The 24,508-nt window shown below is 38.8% G+C and overlaps 1 long non-coding RNA gene across 3 annotated transcripts in view; it reads right to left on the bottom strand.

The window, feature by feature from the left end:
• The window catches only part of LOC127018281 (uncharacterized), a 130,550-nt gene that overhangs the window by 45,539 nt on the left and 60,503 nt on the right, over nucleotides 1-24,508 (bottom strand). The window contains exons 3-4 of one of the 3 annotated variants that reach the window (XR_007766735.1): nucleotides 6,715-6,752; nucleotides 5,227-5,884 (exon numbers count right to left, since the gene is read on the bottom strand). The exons of 1 other annotated variant lie outside the window; for it this stretch is intronic. This is a non-coding gene — a long non-coding RNA (uncharacterized LOC127018281). Of the gene's footprint in view, nucleotides 1-5,226; nucleotides 5,885-6,714; nucleotides 6,753-24,508 lie in introns of those variants that run through there. One more of the 3 variants, XR_007766734.1, reaches the window with a different exon arrangement.

The raw sequence follows: 24,508 nt of genomic DNA, 5'->3' as shown, positions 1-24,508 counted from the left end.
ATACAACTGCCAGAAATGTAGTACAAATTAGTAGTCTACATGTACTGGAGATCTGTCTACTGCAGAAGACTAATGAAGACTCACTTATTGCAAAAGACTAGTATTGAAATCAGCATTTTCTTGTGACTCAACAGCTTGCAAAATGTATGGTTAATATTGAATCAACCAGGCTAGCTCATCCTATCTGGTCTAAAAAGGAAAGAGAAAAGGTTAAACCAGAAGCCTATCAACTCTCTTGCTGATTCATGTCATGCCTTGGATAACTTCCTGGAAACATACTTTCCCAAATATGGAGAAACCATTTTTCTTTACAAAATTATATAGATTCCTTGAATGATTAAAATGCCCCTTGCATAATGACATTAGTGTCAGCTACCTCATCATTCTACCAACACGATGAGAAGTGTTAACAGTAAAACAACTAAATAAATCAAGATGACATGTTGCCCTGCTTCTCTACTGATTTCAAAGTGATGCTGTCACACATCACTGAGTAAAAAAAAATCCAAACAAAACCCAATACACTCTTACATCTGTCAAATATTGTGACACAAACTGGAACAAGTCATAGAATTGAAAGCTAACATCAATCATGAGGACTTCCATTCTGGCCACTTTAAGTACAAAAGAAAAAAAATGCAACCACATGATTTCTCTCAAAATCCAATTGTCATAATATGAACTTTTATTTCCTGGCTTTTTAAATTGTTTTTAGCCCAATCATTATTTATAGAGAGGTTATATATATTCCTAATACAATATGTGTTTGTTGAATTACTTGCTTCCCTAAAATAGTAATAATAAAATGTAATAATATTAATAAAATATAGTATAATATAATTAAATATAATTTTTTATATAGAGAGAGTATATATATGTGAAAGCATGTCCACAAATGAATCCCTGATTTATGGATGTTTTGTTGTCTTTAGAGCAACTTCAGAACTTAGCTGTTCTCCAAAATACTTTTGCCTCATTCTGGTCAGTCATATGACATAACAGTTACTGCATAATAATAATTAAATAAATAAGATGTAAAATGAAGAGGATTAAGAGGCTATGCTCATACTTCGCAGGAAGACTCAAGAGTTTGAAAAGATTTGAGCAGATTTTTTGCCTGAGGATCTATCACACAGCTCTGGAAAGGATTTGTCAAGTTTCACCTCAAAATTGGCCTACAGACATAACAGCTTCACCAAATCCATACATTAAATCATCATGCAGTCAGATTATTTAATAAATTGAGAATAAAAGAAAACAAATTTTCATGCAATGAAGAGATTGTTCTTTAACCTGAGAAATGGCCAAATTCTTCACAGATAGTAATTATATCTAATAATCTGCTAATAATGCCAATTTGTAAATTGTGGCATATAACTAGAAACACACGTGAAAAGGAAGCATGAAAATCCAGAGAGATGAGCATTTGTTCACATCATTGTGGTACAACTGTGCAACAGAGACGATAACAGAGGGCAACAGTGCTAGGAGGGCTTAAATGACAAAAGCGATAAGCATGAAGCTTTCCAGAAATATGAACGCATTTGTCATGGAAAAAGGCTGGGGAGATTATTAAACAGAAGGGTGAAAAAAGAGACTTACAGAAAGTGCTGGTGTTTACAGCAGGCTAAATATAATGGGGGAAACAAATCAGTCACTTAAAATGAGAGCAGTAGGGATTAAGTTAGCAGCGAGTTTGATAGATGTATCAGTGGGGCTTTGATCAAACATGAATTGAAAGTCAGCAATAAAGAGACAGATTTTGGCATCCCTACTGGTTAAGTAGTACTCACTGCAGTCAGTGATGCTACATGTATAATATATATGACCAATGTTAAAGGACTTTGTCCTTAAGGACAGTCCGATCCTGTGTGCAGCCAGGATTCTTTCACTGGAGTATCCTGGCAAAGCAGCTACAACAGGGCAATTCAAAGAGAATTAAGACCTCTTCTCCTCAGTTCTGTTTTCACCCTTCTGCCTCTCCCATCTCTGAAAAGAAAACACAGGTCCATTGGTCAGCTGGAACTGGCCTTAAGACAACTACAACACTGCATCGCTGGCAATGTTGGTTGGGTATTCTGCTGGGTCCTTGCTTTTCACCCAGGGAAAACAGGGTGCAAAGGATGTTTTTCCAAGTCAAATTATATATACTTGTTTATTTAGTCTTTGGAGGTTCCTGGTTCATTCCTAGGTTAGGAGATAACCCAAATTAAGGTGTAATTTTGTGTGTGCATGTACATAGGGAAAACACTTTTTAATTTAGAGCTAAAGAAACACGTTTCTAGTGTCATACTAGATGCCTGCTCTACAGGCATCAAAATCACATGCTTTTATCCCTCAGTAACTGCAGTGTGTCTTGGCCCCCTTTTCACTGTAAATCCATATTAGTTTATCCTATAGATTCCCACTTGTGGAGCCTTACCCACAGCTGCCAGCAGTAAACTCCACAAGGTATACAGAGTCCCCCATATCAGCATTCATCTCTTTTCTTATGTGCAGTGTAATCATGCCAGGGCGATTCGTGGGCCTTAAAGGATAAGCTTTGATGTGTTAATGCTACAATATGTATGCGACTGAGTTCAGAAACGTGTACCATGCAAAATTCCTGTTAAATATCCACGCTGGCAGGAACAGGCACGGAGTATATGTGCTTTCATTTGTGCAATGAGTAGGCCTATCCTCTCGTCAATATTTTTGCATCCCAATTTCATAATTTTTTATCCTCATAACTTTTGAGATTTTTTTCAATCATAAAAACCTGTTCTCTCTCTGCCTGCCAGGAAAAAGTATTTTCATCTTTCTTTGGGAAAAATAATATTTTTCTTTAAGAACATCAGCAATGAAAAAAAAAGACAATCCTACAAATCATCCTAGGCTTACAGGCTCATCTTATGGACTCACTGCACTGAAATCATTGAAGGTCACCACAGGATTAATATGGATGGATTAAAATAGGTAATAGCAATGTAAAAATGGATGGAGATACTGTAGAGCTGGGCAGGGAGAGGGAGGGAAAGGATGAAGCTTTTAATTATTTTTCAGTTTAAGGAAAAAAAAAGTGCTAGCCATGATGTATAACAATGTTATTTTTAGAAAGGAGAGAAAATTGTTTTGTTTTAGGAGTTTAAACTGCTTATATGAAATGAATTTATGAGTATGTACAGTATACAGACCTTTTAGCCTGGTTTAAGGAAGCGGTGTGCATCTAATTGCATGTTTTTGGGGGTGGGCTGGGGGCAGGGATGGGATACCAGCCCTTCCCCATCTCTTCTTTGGAATCTGTTGGACAGTTTTCCACAAACATGGCAGAAGTTAAAGATCTCACAATAAAACCTTTCTGAAAGGGCTGTGAAAATGGCTAGGGCCACAGGGATGCCCTTGGTGGCCTTGCAGAGGGGAATGCCACTGTGCAAGTTTAGCCTTCATCAGGCATCAAAGAATTCACACTGAAGCCGAGCTTTGAGATCCGAATTCAGACAAAACCAGCCTCCTTTGGCTGATCCTATTCCTGGTGCCAGTTGCTACAGCCAGGACTCTTCTGGTGAAATAAATTCATTGGACTAAATTTTAGCAGACCTATTGCCATTTAGCCAGAAAAGTGGACTAGTAAGCACTAGCTCATGTGATGTCACCTCAAAATTGCATCTGATGCCTCTCATTCAGAGAGGGATTAATTGGTGATGAAGTGAACAGCTGACTGGATTTTTATCCACTTCTGCCTGTTTTTTTCATATTAATGTTTGGAAGTGACTGTAAGATTTTGAATTAATCACATTTTGCTAAAAAGGTATGACACATCATTGACTTCTGAAATAAAACCAAGACTCCTTTAGTCCAAATACTTCTTTTTTAAGTACCCCATTATCTGGGAAAATAGCTATTCTTCAAACCTCTTATTTGCAGAGCACATTTTAATTCCTAAAACTCTTAAGATTATCCATGTTTCTTTCTCTGTAACCGTAGAGCTTGCAATATAACTGCTACTGTGCTGAGATGCCCCAGCCTGGATGAGGGAGCTGTTGAATTATAGTGAGAATGAACCTCTGCCACATCATGGACAACAGGCAGGTGGAGAAAATCGGGATCATCAGCCATGATCCCATAATGAGAGTAGCCGAACTGGGAACAGAGTCAGTATCTGCATGACAAGACAGTCCCTCAGCTGGATCTTATTGCCCATGATAAATTCCAGTTTCATGGCTGCTGATGTCAAAGGGGCCAGGCAGGGCACAGAGGAAAAACAGCCTGTTTGGACATATAGGAAAGGCACATCAGGGCATCAGCTACAGGAAAAGGTTGAAGAATGTTTCTTTCTGTATGGAAGACAAGTTCCGTGATAAGAAGGATTTGTGTGTTATCAGCATGTCTATTGCTGAGATTTGTACCTGTTTGCCAAAATATAAATGTCTTGCATTAAGACATCTTCACCAGCCTCTCAGCCTCAGACCTCCAGACCTTGTCATAGACAAGGTCATCCAAAAAAATAATTCCTCTGCCATAACCACCTGCTTAGAGAACACTCCAGGTGTCTTAGGAATGATAACATTGTATTTATTACTGGACACCCCTGAATGTAGACATACAACATGCGTATGAGAGGTAGTCATCCCAGGCTCCCTCTTAACTGAATGATATACTGTGGAGTTCAGTGCATAATTTGAGCAACTCATATATTACCCTTATTTTTAAATCCATTTTCTTACTGGTTCCCAAAATGCCATCTGCTTTCCAAGTTGTGGGTTTGCTTTGGTTTGTTAATTAATTTTTTTCCTTGATAGTGAGACTCCAATCTATATTTGTGTGACTTCTTGGTTGGATTATTGACGTTTTCCTTTGCGTGTCTAGTTTTAATTATATAACCAAGGCACATTCAAGCTTTCGCTCATTCCGAATTTGCCTGTTGCCACGTTTCCCCCATTCTGCATGCATTGTACAGAATTCTATTAAACACTCCATTGATTTTAAAATCCTTACTTTAGCATTTAAAAGTTTATGTGCTCTTGCTTGCTGGGATTCAGCAGAATTATAAGATCATGAATTTATCTTTTTTTATTTTTCCCTGTCTTCATTTCAATCCAGAGTCTCTTACTGTCAAGTCTAAATCCCTTAGATTTTTACACCTAACCTTCAGAAATCATCCTCAAAAGCTGCTGAAGAAATCAAGTCCAGATTAGGGGTGAAATTAGTTTTATTTTCAAATACAGATTCTCATACACCAAGCTTGTAGGAATGGAACTTGTCCCAATAAAATCAATGGAGGTGGTTGAGTTCTCTACCAAAATAGGTGTCCAAATACCTGCACCACCCCACAGTGGAAACTTTAGTGCTACTGAACCAGATCTCAACAGTTATAAATCACCACGTTTATTACATTCAAATTGACAGCCAGGTTCTTTTGCAGCATTTCCACAAAGCGGCAGACTTTATGTGTGTACAAGCATGGAACACCACATGCTTTGTGTCCCACGACACACCCAGTCCCTCTGCATGACGTCTCAGGCATCAAACATGCAGAACAGGTGGGATGCCAGTGTTGGCACCAAGACCTCCTGCTCTGAAGAGCTCTTCAAGGCAACACATTCCTCGGTCACAGCTTTAAATGGTGTTGTTTGGCTTTCTGCTATGGCTTTATGCACGTTACATGACCTGCCAATTTCCCATTTCTTTTCCCCTCTCACTACCTGAGGGCAATGCTTGGGGTTCCACAGGTTGGTAGAGAAGAAATTTGGACTTTATTCCGAGTTCATTCTGCTTGTACTCTCTGTTGGCTGGGATAGTGCCCCAGATCTTCAGGAATAAAACTGCTTTGATGATGTGTCCAAAGAAAATTAAGGAGGCATGATTATTTTTCTGTTCCTTGCTAGTGCCAATGACCAGTGTCGCACTGAAATTATTGGTGTGATGTAAGAAGTAAAATCAATTTCAAGATTTCAAGATAAGCAAGGAAGTATGTACAAATTGGAAAAGAATATCAAAAGAGAAAAATTCGTCATGTAGAAAAAATATCCTAAATGTATCACAACTAAGAAGAAACACGTAGAAAAAGACCAGTTGTCTCAGGAATCAGAATGTGAAGGTAATAACAGGATAAGGAAAAAATAACAAAAATATTGAGAGATAGTTTCCATCTTATAAATAAAGACTATGGACATTTGCTTAAAATTGATATCAGATGCGCACAGATGGGAGGCAAAGCATTAGAAAGATCATGAATAATGTGTGAAAATGCTTATTCTGAAGTGTATAAAGCATGTGTGTGGAAGAGGGAGGAGAGGAATGAAAACACGAGGGAGCAATTCTGTAAACTCTCAGGTCTAAGTCAGAAGAGATTTCAGTGAGACTCAAAACCCCCAAAACTATCAAATTAGGACCACCACAGAAAGAAGAGACCCAAGAGATGCTACTTTTCCAAGGGTAAATGTATTACATAATACTATAATATTGCCATGAGAAGGAATGAATAATCTCATAATAAATCAGGAAATTATTAAGCCAGTTTAAGGCTTCTATTAGAGTCATGGCTTGGGAGCCTCAGCCAGCTCAGGGCTATATTGCAACATCAAACATGTAAGCACATGATTCTGAAGAGTTCCACGTCAAAAGGTAAAACATAACAGGTGATAGAATTCAGGCTAATAAAGAAAATTGGCTGTTTTGACACAAAACATATGTGAATAATCTGTTATCAAACAGCCATCACATAGCATCACTTACCTACCACAGCTGGATGACTAAAAAAGTGTTTTCTCTTGCTAAAAAAGAAAAAAAAAACCAACAGATGAGGAAGGGATGAGAGGGGAGTAAGAGAGGGAATTAGAATTTTAGTCTAATAAAAAAAGTCTGATTTTGTTTCTAGAGCTCTAAAAAAAACCAAACAAACCAAAAAAACACCAAAAAGCAATAATTGCCTTCATTAAAAAAAAATACAGTCATCAAATTAATTTTAGGATTTCAAAGCAAAGTAAAATGGAATGTTGTATTTGGAAAACATTCAAAAGAAACTTTTCAACTGCTAAATATCAGGTTTGTTTTTCAGATCAAAATATTTTTGCCAAAGATGGCATGAATTAATCAGTTATTGTTCTAAAATATGCATTAAAAAGAAAGTTTTAGAAAACAAAATATTAGACCCCCAAATTTTGCCCATGACAGAGGACAGCCTGATGTCTATATTCAGGTCTACGTACAAACACTGACTTCAAGCAGTCTACTGGGCAACCTAACATAAAACAAATGGTATTTTTCATGCATTTCAGAGGTAGAGAAGGAAGGGATACATTCAAACTGAGATACAGACCAGCAAAACTCAAGTTATTGGCAGAGGGATGAAGTTGCATACTGGCAAAGTGTAGGCAACATACAGAAAGGGGGAAAAAGCCTGCAGGTGTTCTAAGTTCCAGCATCTGACTTGCTGGCTGTACATTCTGTAAACCATGAATGAAATATTTTGTAAGAAGTAGTGATTAGAAATGATGGGTTTAGAAGTTAATTTTATTTCACTAAATGGAATTCTGAATTTAAAAAATCATTTTACCTTAAAAACCCTTGCCACTTACAACAGAATTCTAAATGAAAAACTTGTCTCCTTCATTACTAAGAAGCAAAGTACTTTAAATTTACAAAGATTGGAGTGAAAACTTAAAAAATGGAACACAAAATTGAAAAGTACATTATTCTCCCAGGAAAAGAAGCATTTTTCATTCAACTCTTGAAAGCATCCCAATATTAAAGGAACTATGAAATTAACATACTGTTACATGTCACATCAATGACTGAAAAATTCAGTAAAAGACCTTGTTCCTACAGATAACATTTTCAAGGCAAAAAAAGCCACTGCCAAACTTATTTCTAGTTTTACCATGAGCTGTTTTTAAGTATGTGACTGGACTAGTAGTACCCAGATAAGGATTAGGCCAGCTCTGAAGACCTGGGTGTTTTTTTTCCTGTCAGATTCCCTTCTGTTCTTTCTATTTTTAATAGATAATATTGTATTCCAGTTAATAAAGTAGTATTTCAGAAAGACAGATAGCTCCTTGTGTGGATTTCTCCAAAACACACCTTCAAGAGACCCTGATGATCACTGCCATTAACAAGTATTCTCTGGGTTCCCACCACAGCTGCCTGTCAACCTATGACATCCTGCAGTTATAAACTAAAAGTAGCCTTAAGAGTATTATTCCATAAGGTCTGGACACCAAGGAGGGGAAACAGAGCTGGAGAGGTCACTGCTTTCCTCAGTCAGTGCCTCACTTGACAGGCAGCCAGTAAACCCTGCAGGACTTGTCACCACGCAAAAACCTACTAATGGTACCAAGAGCAGGGTAACGTCTTATATAATTGCAAGAAGCCCACCACCACCACACCAGCTCAGCTACCAGCACTCCATACACACTCATCTGCAGAACAGAAATGACACTGACTTTGGAAAGTACACTAGGATTTCCCCATACAAAAACCCACAAAGACATTCTTTCCATCTTGTCCCAGAACTATTGCAGAATACTTTAAGATTCCTGTTCAACAAAGCACATAAACACACCTGTAAACCAAAGCACCAAGATAGTTTCTTAGAGTGAGTGAGGTGGCTAAGAGACTTCTGAGCTTTTCCAGTTAAAGCATGAGGCTATCAGCTGTTGACTGGTGGATGAGCACCACTGTATGAAGATGTGGGGGTTTTTTTACCTAGTTTGGTGGAAAGGCAATGTATCTATTAAATGTCTTATCATTAGCTTGTGTCTCTTCTGCCTCTGATGGTGAAATTAGGGGATGGACATGTTCCTCCCTCAAAACTTCAAAATTTCATAAGCTGATAATATGCTCAGCAAAAGATCATGGTACCCAGATTTGCATTCAGTAAAAACCTCATGCTCATGGCTACACAAAGTTCCAAAAGCCATAAGAGAGATTTATTAGGGACAGCTTCATTATCTAATTACAACACCCAATAATTGTACATCTTCAATAGTCAGGAACAATTGAATTTTTTTTCTGTTTTTCCCCCCCCGATATCTCCAGCACTGCCAAAACCTATGGCGTGCATTCAAAAGCTTATTTATTTATGCATATGGCTTGCATATCTCAAGGCTAGACGCATAAATTTTTAAGAGCTGACATGCTCTTCAGGGAAAAAAGTTCCCCCTCTGAATTATTCTATTCACTCTGCAGCTATCCACTGCTACCCCTTGTTTATCTGCTCATTACTGTGACTGAAAATGAGTTTGTCAGGAGAAATATAATTTAAAGAATGAGAACACAAACATAGAGGGCATCTTGATAACTCAGCAAATACACAAACTTTTTTTTTAAACCCAGAGATAAACCTTTTTCTCCTAGCTTTCTTTTAAAAAGGAACATTTTTCAAAGCTTTTGTGGAAAAAATCAGAATAATTTTTACATGAATGCTCTGGAAGCTGTTTTGCCTTGCCATATATGGGCTTTACCGTCCGCGTAAAGAAAAAAGAATCGTCAAAATAATCACTTCTGAAGAGGCTCAGTATTTTATAATTTTAACCTGTTCCAACCCTGAAGTGTGGGTCAAATAATTTGTTATTTGGAAGAATGTCTAAGTCCCATCACAAATTCTAACAAATCAAAACCTTTGCAAATCTCCATGGATCTTAGTGTGCATGTGTGTGGTGGGGAAGGGGGAATGAGCTAGCAGATCATGCTCTTAACAAATTTTGCTGCCCAAAGTAACACCTTAAGAGTTTTTACCATTTTGTGATATAATTTACCCTCTTCCCGTAATGAAACGGCTCTAGCAAATAGGCCCATAGAGAGCTGGCAGTGGGTCTCACCAGCCACCTGCAGTCCTGGCCCTTCCTTTAGGAAAGTGATTATGCACTAAAATGGATGCAAGCAGCTAGCAATGTAAGGAGCTGTTCCCGTGAGCATAAGGGAGAGGTGCCATCATCTTACGATAGAAGTTTTATCTAAAGCAGCAAAAGATCTCTCCTCAGCTGAAATCCAGTAGCTTGGATCAAGTTATTTTCCCTAGGACATGCCAAGGAACAAGTGCTGCACCCTGTGCTCCAGTGGAGCTCTGCCTGTCTGCCCCAGCAGACAGCTCTGACTCCTCGTCTCTGGTCTTCCAATTTCAAGATCAACAGCAGCAGCAAGTGTTGAAACAAGACGAAAGGAGAGAAGTGCTTTCATACATCGCCAGGATAAACTAAGCCCTAAATTATGCTGAATCACACCCAGAAGCAGATGGAAGCGCATTTAATCTGTTCATTGCACCCAGCTCCATTAAGCAGTCAAAGCCATCAACTTCTTCCTCACCTGAAATTTGCAAGTGGTCTTCAGACAGGATCCAAAAAATCACCTCTCAATTTGCTGACCAACAAATGAAGAAAGGTCACACTCTATCTTGCTCTTGGCTTGCGTTATGTTTCTGCTCTTATGCCTATTATGGCAGCACTAGTCCCTGTCTAGATCAGGTTGTCCCTTTGTCAAAACCAGGAGGTCCCCTGGTAAGGTGGTGTGCAAATATATTGGTTGTCTCCATTCCAGTTATTTTACAGCAATCCCTGCATTTATTCCAATGACTCCTTCATTTTGCCATACAAATTTTGTTACCCTATTGTTAACTGGCCTACGTGTGTCAGCAACATATGTCTGCTGACACTAGCCTCAGGCTATCAGCTGAGGCAAATGATAGCCTGACTGGTTTAATACCCTTTCCTAGAGACCTAAGCCAACTATATGCACTTGCATCACAAGAGGGAAGGTACAGCTGGATACCAAGGAAAAATACATGTGATGCAACTCAAAAGTTTGCAGTGACTTGTGTGTCTGAAGCTATTAGAGACAAGACCTGTTCTTGGGACAGATAACGCCGAATCTGTCAACTAGAGAGATTCTCACCTCTAAACCAAGTGGTCTAAGACGTGATACTGGCTGAGATGGACTCATGTCTAAACCTGGCTGGTAATTTCTGCTTTCCTAAGTTTACAAATCCAGAGGAGAATAGCTCCAACAAAAGGCTGATGGACCTGACTGTGTCAGCCTGAGTTGAATTTAAGTGCATGAAGCCTGTCTGGGGTTTTTTTGGCTTTTGCGTTTGTTTGTCTTTCTACATTTCTGCTGCCAATTTCATGCCTGACCAGACAAACAACAGACATTTTTGGTTGCAAGGTAAGGCAAGTCAATAAACAGACAAGTTAAGAGGAAAATATGCCCTAAATGACACCTCCTTTTCCTCTAGCTTCATTATCCTAGTGCTCCCCCTCAGCTCCCAGATTGTGCTGTGACTGCAACGTTGCTCGTCTCGCAAACAGACTGTAAAATTCTTTAGGTTAGGACCTTCCTTTCCATTGCTTCATAAAAACATCAGCCACACCAGCAGCACTACATAAATACAATAAAATAATGATGATAATGGATGATAATAATGATTAAAAATTCATATCCCCTCTAGACACAAGATCAGGAGATATTCACAGCTTCCCAGTTTGACTCAGAAGGGATGAGAAGAAGATGTAGCAATACAGAAAAGCCAGGCAGAGAGCCATGATTGGGGAAAAAGCAACAACAACAACAAAAAGAAAAACAAAGATGAGTTCAAGGAATCCCTGGAGAACTCCAGCTTTTGAAGTCCCTTGCATGCATTCACAGCAAGGAGCTTGTGACAGCTGCTGCCGTGTGTTTGATACCCTCCCGGCTCCAGTTCTGTCATTTACCAAGCTATCCTGTCATCAGCCGGCACAGAAATAGAGCGTGTGTTACCCCAGGTTCCATCTTCGTTCCTCACAAAGTCAAAGCCTATTCGTAGATCAGAGCTGTTTCAAATGTAAGTATGAAGAAACAGACACCCTGTCAAAGTAGTATTCTGGGCTTTTCCCCTTGCTTTGCTGATACTGTAAGAAATGGGCAAACATTTCCATACGAAAAACTTTTTTAGTTAAGAAAATGAAGAAAAAATCAACTTAAAGTGCAGATTCTGCAACTTGGAGATATTAAGTGAATTATTTTATTTTTACTAAGTTACTCAGGTTTTAAAAAGGCAAAAAAAGTCTGTAGAAGTGAAGAATTACACTATAAGATTTTGTAAATGTCTTTATGCCTTGTCTGTACTGCTAGACTAAGTAGCTGCTAACAGATACAGAATTATATTTGCACTCTAAGTAGTCTTCTCACATCTCACTGGTTGGTTTCTGTCCTGGTTTTGGCTGGGATAGAGTTAATTTTCTTCTTAGTAGCTGGTACAGTGCTGTGTTTTGGATTTAGTGTGAGAATACTGTTGATAACACGCTGATGTTTTAGTTGTTGCTAAGTAGTGCTTATCCTAAGTTAAGGACTTTTCAGTTTCCCATGCTCTGCCAGCAAGCAGGTGTGCAAGAAGCTGGGAGGGAGCATGGCCAGGACAGCTGACCTGAACTAGCCAAAGGGATATTCCATACCATAGAATGTCAAGCCCAGTATAAAAACAGGGGGGAGCTGGCCAGGAGGGGCAGATCGCTGCTCAGGCATCCGTCAGTGGGTGGTGAGCAATTGCATTGTGCATCACTGGTTTTTTTTCCTTTTTTTTCCCTCTTCTTTTTTTTGTTATATTCCTTTTCATTACTATTATTATTATATTTCATTATTATTATTGTTAGTATTATATTTTACTTTAGTTATTAAACTGTTCTTATCTCAACCCATGAATTTTACGTTCTTTCCCAATTCTCCTCCCCATCCCACTGGGAGCGGAGGGGAGTGAGGGAGCAGCTGCATGGTGCTTGGCTGCTGACTGGGGTTAAACCACAACAGCTTCTATTTCATGCAACAATGTGGTCAGAGTTTTCTGACTTACTATTGTTATTGCCTGTCCAGATGTGCTCCTCTCCCCTTCCACCTTTAAAGCTCAAACAGTGACCCCAGCAGGAAGTGGGAGAGATTGTTGGAGTGTTTGTTTTGTTTTCCCCCCAAAACTAGGAATTGTCCTGTAAGTCAGAAATGCCTTCTGGAAGGCAGATATTTCACATATCTTGGAGACAGACAGAATGTGTATCCTCTTTTCCATCCATCAATGAAATTCTGAGCTACCAGTCACTGACACTGGCACTTTCCTGTAAATGCTTTATTGGTGCATAAATGCTCATCATAATTGAGATTTTATTTTTATTATTTTCATATCAAACCTATTTCACATTAGCAGTCACACATCTCCAGAAATTCTTAATTTAAGGGAACAATTGCATTTCCAGTGCAATTAGAATACAAAAGTTAGAGAATCAGGAGTTACAAACAAAATCCAAACAGTCTAATTCCTGCTACAAGTTCTGAAAAACATCCTCCCTAAAACCAAGACATTTTCATTGCATTAAAAATGTTAGCAAAGCACTAGTATTTTAAGACTTTGGTTTGTAGGTTGTTAAGAAATATGCCTACTTATATAAGCAGTCCCGGTAGTATACATCAAGTAAGTGTAACATTAACCAAACTGGGAACTTATACTCAGCAGTATTTCATTGAACACACAAGAAAGGACAATTTCCAGGCAAAACAAATAATTTCTTTAAATATTTTTATGTGTATATCTAAGGAATCATCAGATTAATAAAAAACCAGCAGTGTCTACAGGGTTTATGTCCCTATAAAAAATGTTTCAAGAGAGTGTAATCTCTTTTGTTATGACAAAAGCAGTTGTTATTAAACAATTGCAATTTGATTTTATGCTTTCAAGAGGAGTACTTATGTACAAAGCTAGTGTGCTGCAGAACTCTTGTTAGCTTTACTGAAGTGTGCATGCATAATACATAGTTGCTGGAAGTGAAACAACTGCTAAACTAAACAGGTGGGAAAGAGCTGGAAAGAGGAGGGAGAAAAAGACTAAAGTGTCTTTAAATGTTGTCAAAGCTATATCAAAATTGTATATATATGTATAAAAAAACCGTAATGCTCTTGGCTGTACCAAAGTTTTGTGTTGCTAAAGGCAGATTTAGAAAAATAAACTTTTCAGTAAAAATTCACCTTCTCTTAGCAGAAACCAAATTCTGATATTCTACCCTATGCTACTGTTATTTCATCAGGGTGTAACAGACATCTTCTAGGAAATTTGCCAGAGTGTTTGAAGATCTTTTTGATTTGTTGGACCCTTTCTTTTCTTCCATACTTCCTTATTCACCTTTATTTTCCTCCCAGGATTCCATTTTCTAATTCCTAATCAGGGCACAGACTTATGTGAAGGACATGTTAATGAGAGACAGGATACCATCCTTCCCAGCCACAACTTTACTTACTTTTATTTTTTCTTCTCATTTCTTTTTATCTTTGGTTATATATTCTTACAAACATATCAGACTCCTACAAACTCTTGAAGCTGTACACAGTGCTTCCCTAACATGCCCTTTGGCAATCAGTCCATGTTGTACTAGAGCTACTGATCTACCAGTCTTGTCCTCCTCTATACTGCTCTTTCCACCTGTCGTCTTCTCTGGATTGGGAAGGAAACACCAGTGGACTGGGTACCAGGGGAGCTCATGGAGGATTATAACCTTGAGAAGGGCAGATTGTCCCCCAGAAAGAGAGGAACAGACAGGTGATAACATTATTGGGATGGCAGCATCATAGTCATGAGCAGTCATTAACAGACATTAAAAAAATATATTTTACCCAGTCCCTTTGAGACTAGGGTACTCACTAGAGACAGGCAGACATAAACATGAGGCTGCTGAGAAACAGCAGGTTATAGGCTGTTCTGGAATGGACTTCTCTTTTCCCATTAAAATTGTTCTCTTTTATATAAACACATGACACAATTTTAATTAGAATGGGGAAAAAATTAGTCTTCTCCTTCTAAGATGAGTGATTTTGTTGCTTCAAGAAATTCATTTACCATCATCTTCCTTCATGAATTCCAAGGGAGAATGAGATGAATTTTCCCTCCTAACTGGCTGTGGTTGGAAAAGTTTGGTCACTGAAGAAATTTTTACATTTATTTTAAGCTCTAACCCTTTATGGCTTTTTAGATTTCCAGATACCAGGCATTGGCACAATACCTCTACCACTTTTTTTTTTTTTTTTTGAGGGAGATGCTGAAGAACAAGAAAAAATCAAGTTAAGAAGAGTAGCACAATACTAGAAAGGTAGAAGATGACTCTAGAAATTTCTTCTGAGGCTGGGAAAAAAGGTATGATTGTGGGATTCGGAGAGCTCAATCTGCCTAATTTATCAGAAAAGAAGAGTGAGAGGTGACTTGGTTGAAATATCTTCACAGAGAGGAAGTATGGTGCAAAAAGAACACTTTAATCTTTTGGTGAAAGGCATGACCAGAACCTGGAAACTGAAATCAGATAAGTAATAGTGAGAAATTTGCTATATGCATGCTTGACAAAGAGATTAACTAGGAAACTCTTGAGGAAAAGTGTAGAGCCTTCATCACCTCTTCAAAGCCATGATTCGATGTCTTTCCTTAACCAAATCTTACTTTATGCTCTGAAATTGTGTGTTACAAGCAGAACAGGGTGGAATTAATGTCCTGTGATGTAAGAGCCCAGGCATATACTTCTCAGTCCCTTCTAGCCTAGACAAATCTGAGACTCATTTCAAAGAGGAGTAAACTAAACATTGGAAAATACAGTTTCATCCTGCGTTATCAATCCTGTAGATTGGGATAGCTGACATTGTGAAGATCAGTTCCATTGCTCAAGGCCTTGGCATTGCAAGAACATGGCTGAAAACACAGCAATTTTACGAGTGCATATCACTTTCCATTTCTTGAATCCCCAGGATATAATCAACCAAGATGTCATTTATTGATTTTTTTTTAAACTATTCATGGTGATAATGTGGTATAACTACAGTACCCTCTCATGTTTTTAGACATAAAACTACATTGAAAATTAGGTGGTAAAATTTGCAAGCTATAAATATAAGGCACTACTGATTTCCACAAAAAAAAAAAAAAAATTCAATGAGAAGTGATACACTTCTTCTGAATGACTATCATTTAGCCACCTACATGGTAGAGTGGAGCAACTGTTTAACAACACACAATGAAAAAAACTATAAAACACTCAGTTCATGAAAAATAAGAATTGCATGTCCAGCTGAAAATGGAGTGAGAATATAGCCAGAGAGAATGGAGACACAAATTGGAGCAATCTGTTATTAAGAAATAAGTTGAGAATTTTCAGGCTTCTTTTTTTTCCACAGAATAACAGAGATGAAGAAGAATCTAAATTATTTAGACTGCCTCCAGGCTACGTATGGGGAGCACTATTTTAAAAAGCTTGGGTTTGTGCTCTGGGATTTTATTGAAAGGACAAAATAAAACCCAGTTCTCTGGCTGGTAGCTCATTAGTTGCAGTCCAGGATCTGGGCCATTACCTGTGACCTGATGATTTATTAGGGAGCACTATGAAAATGCTGGAGATCTGCCATGGGTTTGCAATATAATTTGGAGCTACCTTCTGCACCCACATCCCTCCCTCTGGGTTCCATCTACCCAAAAACTAATATCGAGCTTTGTGGTAAAAAAATGCTGGGGCTGCAGGGAAAGTGACATGGAGGAGGGCAGCGTTCCAGAGGGCCAAATTAATTTCCCTAGGGATCCTCTGCTTGTAAAATCCCATAAACAAAATGTCACTTTTCATTCGCTAACCCACTTTGATTGCTAACAGCAAACACATGCCTTACTTTGGCATAAAGCTCTGCACCATCAAATTAAATAATGTTGGGTTGTTGGGGTTTTTTTTCCTAACAATCTGTCTCTCACATTCCTTGGCTGCCTTTAAAAGTCACTTGTAAAGTTTCACACTTGCATGCTGTGAACAGCGAAGCTGGAAAGCTCAGTGTCTCCGAGGATCAATAAGCTTTGAGTCTTTTTGGTTCAAATGGGGTGAAGCAAGTCCAGAAACTGATAATTACCATCTCATGGTGATTGCAGGAAATGAAAAGGAAGATCTCCGGATGATTCCTGATGGCTGAGTGGGAGCATCATGTGAAGGCCTGATAAAATTACATATTGCTTACACTTGAAGATATCAGGGATTCAGTAAAAGAAATTACAGGCGAAATACTGTGAGGTCACTACTAGTATAACAACAAAACTGGATCCTAATGTGCTATAATATCAGAGTGTTCCTTAGGGTCAGCACCCAGCTATCTTCAAAAGTGTATACTAATGTCAGCTGAAACAGTATATCAGGGGGTCGGGTTGTCAAAGCCCAAATCTGTACTGAAACCTGGCTTAAACAGGAAAAAGCAAAATATAGGCACCCTGCCAGGGCAAGTTCCTACAGCAGACAACTGGTCAGGCAAAATAATTCTCAAAGAAATAAAGAAGTGTTAGTATGCGAGGCGCTGTTGAAATCAGAAGTTTCCAGGAAAAGAGAACAGGTTTTGAAGAATTTCCTCAAAGTAAAATAAAAATTTTTAAAAATCCTAATAATTTCAGAAGAATACTCAGAATAAAATGTGTATACTTAGGGCAACATTAATCTCCATATCCTTCTGTGGATGTCACGGGAAACATATTCCTGAGACCTCCAGGCCCTAATTATCACAGAATGTTTTGCTCCAAGAAAGGGCAAAATATCCTGGGGTCCACTGGGCTCCTTGTGGGAAGGAAAGCAGCCTGGAAACACAGCGGTTTCATTTAGAGCAGAAATTAGACTTTTAAACAGTTATAGGAATAATTCTTCCCTGATCTAAAACATACCTTCAGAGCGACATGGGAAACCCCACACCTCTCCATCAGCCCAAACTGTGTTTCCTCCCCTGTTTCCCTTGAAGAGCAGCGAGTGGGTCAGTCTGTTCTGCACAGTCTCTACCTGAGCAGCTGAGTGCCACGGCTGATTTCAGTTCAAACGAAACACACATCCACTCTGCTGCATTAACTACACAGTGATCCAATTACCAGTGCTGTCTGCCGCACAGATGCATTCATATTATAAAAGTCATTGGCTGATACAAATCTGCGGTGTCCAAAAAGACACATGTACAGTTCACTTCATGTATTTTTAGTAGGCTTTTTTTTCCCTTCTCAATTAAAAAAAAAAAAAGTGATAATAGAAGTTGAACAGAGGTAGATGTTGGTATTATTATGTGGACACAAATTACATTGAGTGCTGATTCCAATATCTAGCACTAAGTATTCCCACCACCTTATCTAGAAATAATTAGTGAACATCCTCCTGAGAATAGTAGCCCTGATTTTTTCCTTTCCTACAATAAAATTACTTAGGCTTTACACCAGTGTAACTAAGCAAAGGATTACCGTCATTGCCTACAGCTTTAAAACTCCTTTAGCCTGCTGAGTGAGCATAATTTTTCAATGCAAGATATCTGGAACTGATTTCCTTGGGAATTACAGAGCATAAAACCTGAAGACAGATACGCACTTAGCAGTAAGCCCAGGATTACATGTTTGTACTGATAACAGAGAAGTAATAAAAAGAAGGAAACACTTAGCTTAAACTTTGAGCATATGGAAAAAGCATGCATGTGGAGGGGGAACTCAATTATTTAGTGAAATGGCATTTTCAAAATAGCAAGTGTTTCCTTTTCACACCCTGATGCTTTTGCCCTGCTACTTGTTTCTTCAGTTCATTTTCAGCCCCCACCTGTCACTGGAGCAGCAGATAGACATAGTCAATAAAGGTTTCAGGATCAGCCTGGCAAGCCAGGAAGCCTGGGTCCTATCCCTGCTGCAGCTGTCTGCCTCTACAGACAATTGGTCTTCCCCAGTGCTGAACACAGGGAGCGGATTTTGCCAGCCTTATTCAGCTTCATCTTAGAAAAGTGGACTTACAAAAACAATAGACTCAGATACATGAAACACCGGCAAAACAACCCAATTTGAAAGGGAGATCTATCAAACCTCTGCCACTTGTGACCCTTGAGGCACTTATCTTCATGCATGTCAAATGCCTCTGATGCTTTTTGTGCCCATTTTTAGCATTGCCAGGAATTGCCCGAGTATTTAACATGAGGAGCCACAAAGTTAACCCTGTGTCTAAAACATAAACTGCCGTCTTCTCTTCTCACTCACCTAACTGATCTTTAGGAACCATCGCAGTCTCAGTTGTCAGATTACAATTAGCTACTCTGGTCTGGTGTGGAAGAGAGAGGAGAGAGTGGTGGTGCCTCTCCAACCGTTAGCTTGGTGGCTAGTGCTGCTGCGCAGAGCAGGGGAGTCCCAGACTAACTCGTCCTTCACCTCTGCGACTTTGAACCCATGCACCCTGCATGCATGCTCTAACTACTAGCCTAAAGCATATTTCAGTTGAGAGTTTTCTTGCCTGTGTTTATCAAAGTAATGTTGATTTGCTTGGAACTATGGAGATGTTAATGAGTAGAAAGAGGGGGGTTTTTGGCATTAAGCTGAAGATAAAATGGTATCTCAGCACTGAATTCCACTTGACTGTTTTGGTAATGTTGGCACCAGCAATTTACCAGTCTCAACGATGAGCTCTGAAATCTGGGCAAACTATTTCTGGATTTCCATTCATGCTGTGTGACAACCTTCCCTCAATTATACTCATGCACATTTGCATATGAACATACAAAATGTATTCTATATCCTTCCACACCACTTATCACAAATCCACCAAGTTTCTTCTTTTTCTAGCAAGACATATATCTACCTGTCTCAGAGCATCCTTCTCTAAGGCATATCAAGATCTGACCTCTCTCCCTTTTTCAGTAAGAGGTGGCTTGCAGACACTCATCAAGCCAATTTGCTGTGCCTGGATTCAAACCTTCAAAATGATTAACCATTCTTAGGTAACCTTACCGCTAAACTCCGTCTTATCCTTCATTACAGCAGGGATAGAAATAGAGCAAATGTAAAAGTTACAGGGTCTCTGACATCTAGATTGCCTCAGTCTTAGCAAAGGAAACTTAACAGATCTGGTTAGGTCATGAGAGCATGCCTGGCCTTTTCCCTTCCTAATTTTCCACTCCCCTCCAAACTGCTAAGCACAATTTCACATCACCCTCAAAGGACATGATAGCAAGAGCGGTGCAGTAACTCCTCTCAGCTAGAAAGTAAGAAACTAAGTGACACAAAATCGTACACGGAATGGGCTCTTCTTGGCTGGCCTTCTGCAGCTGGATAAATACCAGGAAACAAAACACAAGTATCCCATGGATGGAGAGGAAGATGGCAAACATAGGCACCCTGCCATTTCTGGGACATATACGTTACACCAAGATGTATTTTTGAAGTATGAGGGAGCAAACTACAGTTTGTTCAACATTGTCAGTAAATCTAGGTCTAAAATGCTTCATGGAACTGGAGCCAGTTGGGAGCTTTTTGAAGACATGTGTTGCATTTTCACTGCTATTTGTAGAAATGGGTTATTCAGGCAGTTTTCTGAATCCATAATTTGTGATTTCCTTCCCCCGCTCATTATTCATACAACATTTCTTCACATTTCAAAATGAAGAGGGGAAAACTTTTTGTCTCAACTTTGTTTTCAAATAGTAGAGCCAAAAAAAGGGTAGAAACAGGATGTTTTAGAGATGTTGGAACAAGCATTTTGTGTGTTTGTTTCAAACTGAACATTTTAAAAATCTTAAGTCATGACAGGAAAATTATTTGAGGACTCAAAGATTTTGAGATGGGAAAGCAATTTCCCTTCCTAGTTCCAGTGAGTCAACTGTTCAGAATGCAGCAGCTATTTTGTACTTTTCCATTGCACTCCTCCCACACCCAAACTCAAATAAATAGAATCAGCTTCAAGTCTTTCCTAAACATCCATTTTTTACTACGTATCTAATGCAAGAAGTATCTGGGAAGACAGTGTATTGACTTTACTTATCAAGCCAGATGAAGAACATCACAAATGCCTTTTGCTGAGGTCCTCTGGTTGTCATCATACACCCAGCTTTCAATCACAGTACACTTTGCAGCCACACAGACTCTAGAAGCATTATACAATTGACAGTCTAGATCTTTTCTTTTTCCCAGTACCATCCCATTTTTGATGTTGATTCCCCTCCCTGCCCCCCTGCCAAGGGAAGGAAAGACACAAAACATCCCAAACATTTAAACCACAAAGTAAAAATTCAGGATCTCATCCCAGTAGACACCAGAACATGAGATTTACGGCCAAACTGGCAGGAGTTTTCTGTCCTAAAAAGCTCTGGTTAATCTGAAGAGAGAAAAATTTTTAACTGGCCTTTCTCCTGCCTGACTTTCATTTCTCAGCAAGCTTCACCTGCACTTTGAGGACTAAACCAGAGCAATTAGCTTTTAGCCCTATCTTTTATAGCTAATTGCCCTCAAGGCAACTGCAAGGATTCCCAGGTGTCAGCTTTCTGTGGTGTTTAGGCAACTCTCAGAAGAGAACAAGAAAAGACACTAAAATAGGAAAGTTCTTCAGCAGACGTATACATAAAATGGAAGCTTAAAAAGCCAACAAAGCACGATGATCATTAATTTTCTATATATAACACATTTACTCACTGAATTATACAACGTGACAGCTTTAAAAGCAGAAAAAGCTCCTTAAATATAAGGATTAAAAAAAGTCCTCCAATATCTTCAACCCCACAATGACCCCTAATTGGCACTTGAAATCCTATAGCCACCAATTAAATTATATTTTTAAAGCCCTTGAGAGTGTTTTGGGGTTTTTTTTGATTTGTTTTTTGGTTTTTTTTCTTCTCTCTTGACATTCATCTAAGAAGCCTATGTGGCTTTTTTGTCTGAAACAGAGGTCACCACACTTTGCAGGAAACAATTTTCTGCTGCCTGGAAGGGAAAAGTTTCCTTTCAAGTCACTGTAGGTGAACTCATGGCCACAGATCTGGTTCTCAACTGACATTTCAATCTGGTGGTTTGTTTTTTAGGTCCCTCCAGTGGTGTCCCAGTGGAGGGTTATGCTGGGGACTCCATATCTCCCTGAAGGAGGAATAGCTGAAAACCCTGAACCCACACGGCGCAGCTGCTGCCACTCGATAACCTCCAGCGTATGCAAGGACACATCCCTGTCAAGCTTCCACCAAGAACAAAGCTCATATTTCGCACTTCAAAATTCTGCGGGGCTAACAGATGCTGACTAAAACAGCATTCATTTTTAGAATCTAAGCTGCTCTGGAGAAGTCCAGTACTTCTATGAGAGATGACTTGGAAAACCCTGTTATTGTAGACATAGTCAAAGGTATCAGACTTGTAAAGACCCCAAAATTTAGGGCTTCCCACCTGCCTTGGAGTTTTCCTCGCTGATCCTGACTACCAGGGCAGATGTCTCTCATTCTGCTATCAGCTTGGGAACGAGACTTTGGAGCTTAATAAAACTATTCAGTTAAAGCCTAGATGGTATCTGACCTACAGCAAGATGTCTTTGTAGAGGCTATCATTATGTTTGTCAATAGCTTCCACGATTATATGCAGAGATGTCCACACAGCACTTCTATGCATGATGTGAAAACTTCCATTTCCATGGAGGAAATTTTAAGGAAGGGAAAAGCAACAAAAAAGATTTCAGCATTTGTGACACTGTTAAGGGTAGGTGTTGGTGTGTGCTCAGTAACTCACAAATCTACTTGTTTCAGACTAATTAGCAATCTTTGAGCGGTCCTGCTAAGCAGGTGGCAAACTGGAATGCATTGTTTTGCTTTGGTACCTGTATTTCACAGTGCACTGTTAAAGCCTTTTTATTTGTATTTATTTTTTTGCTCCCTTGTTTTGTTGTATAAGTGTTCAGAGTACTGCACAGCATTATGGTACACTATCATTTTTCAAGCCATTAAATGTTAACTTCATTTTCTTGTGTGAATTATGCTTTGCTCTTTTAGTTTTGTAATGAAAAATAAGTACAGGTTATGCAAGCAATAACCCCTGTGTAAGCAGCAGCTATCTTTTTAAACGGTTTATTATGCCACAGTCTGGTACTCCATTAAATATAGATTACAGACTGTTGAATAAATGAATATCAACTAAGCAGCCCCATCCTTCTGTACATATCAATGCAAATAATGAATCGTGGCACCTCATGAAAATGTATAACCCAGAAGAGTGGGTCAAGAAGTAATTACACATTTGTCTTATCTCATGCTTCTTGCTCTCAAAACAGCAAAATACATTTGTGATGGTTAGGGGACACTGAGAAAGCTCTTATGACCTGTTTTTCCTGGAAGGTGAAAAAGTATTCTTTCTTGTAGTTCTATGTAGATGTGTTTAGATTTCCAAGTACATTTCTTATAATATCCTTTGAAAAATATGCTTTCATAGTTAAGGGTCTAACTGAAAAATGTGGGTGAGCTATGATAGCCCTTCCACAGACTGCCCATGTTACAAATAAAAGAGTAATGGACTGGCTTAGTTTTGGAAATGTAGGTAATTATCAAATTAAATGGGCCAGCATATGATTTTGAGGTTTATTACACTCCATTATATACAAAATCTAAGTATACTTATGTACTTATAAACATAGAAAACGTACCTCTTAGTCATGGACATCAAATCTAGATAGCAAACATGACTATGATACTCTTTAGAAACAGGCAAGATTAAAACTGATATTGATTAGAGATAACTGAAACTAAAATTTGGAGACTGGAATTCAAATTATGTTGCTTAAAGCCAAAGTAGACCAACCTGTTGCATATGGAGCAGATTAAGAACTGGAATGAATTAATCATTAGGTTATTAAAATAATACCACTAATGTGAGCTGTATAACAGGAAAAGTTATCTTTAGCTGCTCAGGAGGAATTATCTGCTGATCCCAGCTTGAATAAATGGACTCAGAGAAGACACTATATCAGTGAAGGGAAAAAATAAGCCAAACAATTAACTTGCTTAAATATCTTGTGCCCGTATTTTCCAAGGCAAGTTTTCAGCTGCTGACAACTGTCACAGTTCCCCTGATTTCAGTGTTGACATGCCATTTAACCCTGCTTGTGATTAATAATTAGATCTGCTTGATAAATGAATTTCATATTAATGTTAAAGTTCTATTAGTAGTCATATTCTTCCAGGCATTTCTAACGTTTCTGCCAGAAACCTAGGAAAAAAAAGTTCAGCTTTCTAGTACAGGAACTGAAAGGAACTTGATTTTTTGGCTTGCAAGTACCTTGTTAATATTTTGTTAAAGGAAAAGGCACCAAATTTTCTTTTTGTTTAAAAAGACACTATTCATGCAAATAAGCTAGCTAATTACTGCATATACGTTTCCTACCCTCCTCCTCCCAGCCAGCTATGGCAGTTAGTGCCTGGAGCTGTGCAAGCCTGTAACAGGTAACATCTGTGCAGTACAGGTCATATTGTGACCCAGTTAAACCAGCACTGAGCATTTTTCAGAAGCTGACTTCCTCTGGAGTACCACCATGCAGGTGGGGAGAAGGGGAGAATTATGCTTGTTGTTAAATGAGATTGATATTTTTATGGTTCTTTGCAGCACCTGGACCCCTATCTTGGTGACTAGTGGGAAAAAAACTCCAATTACTTTTTTTTCTGCCTGCGTGAAATCAGAGGCCCCACAAATTACTCAAAATTAAACACAAAAACAAAGAATAAAAGAGCAAACTGGGAGAAAATAAAGCATAGGAGCAATTCTATTGTCTGCCTA

The sequence above is a fragment of the Gymnogyps californianus genome, chromosome 7 (genome assembly GCF_018139145.2).
Source record: "Gymnogyps californianus isolate 813 chromosome 7, ASM1813914v2, whole genome shotgun sequence".
In the NCBI taxonomy this organism is placed as follows: Eukaryota; Metazoa; Chordata; class Aves; order Accipitriformes; family Cathartidae; genus Gymnogyps; species Gymnogyps californianus.
The sequence above is the reverse complement of the archived record's forward strand: the minus strand, read 5'-3'. Positions and strand labels throughout refer to the sequence as shown.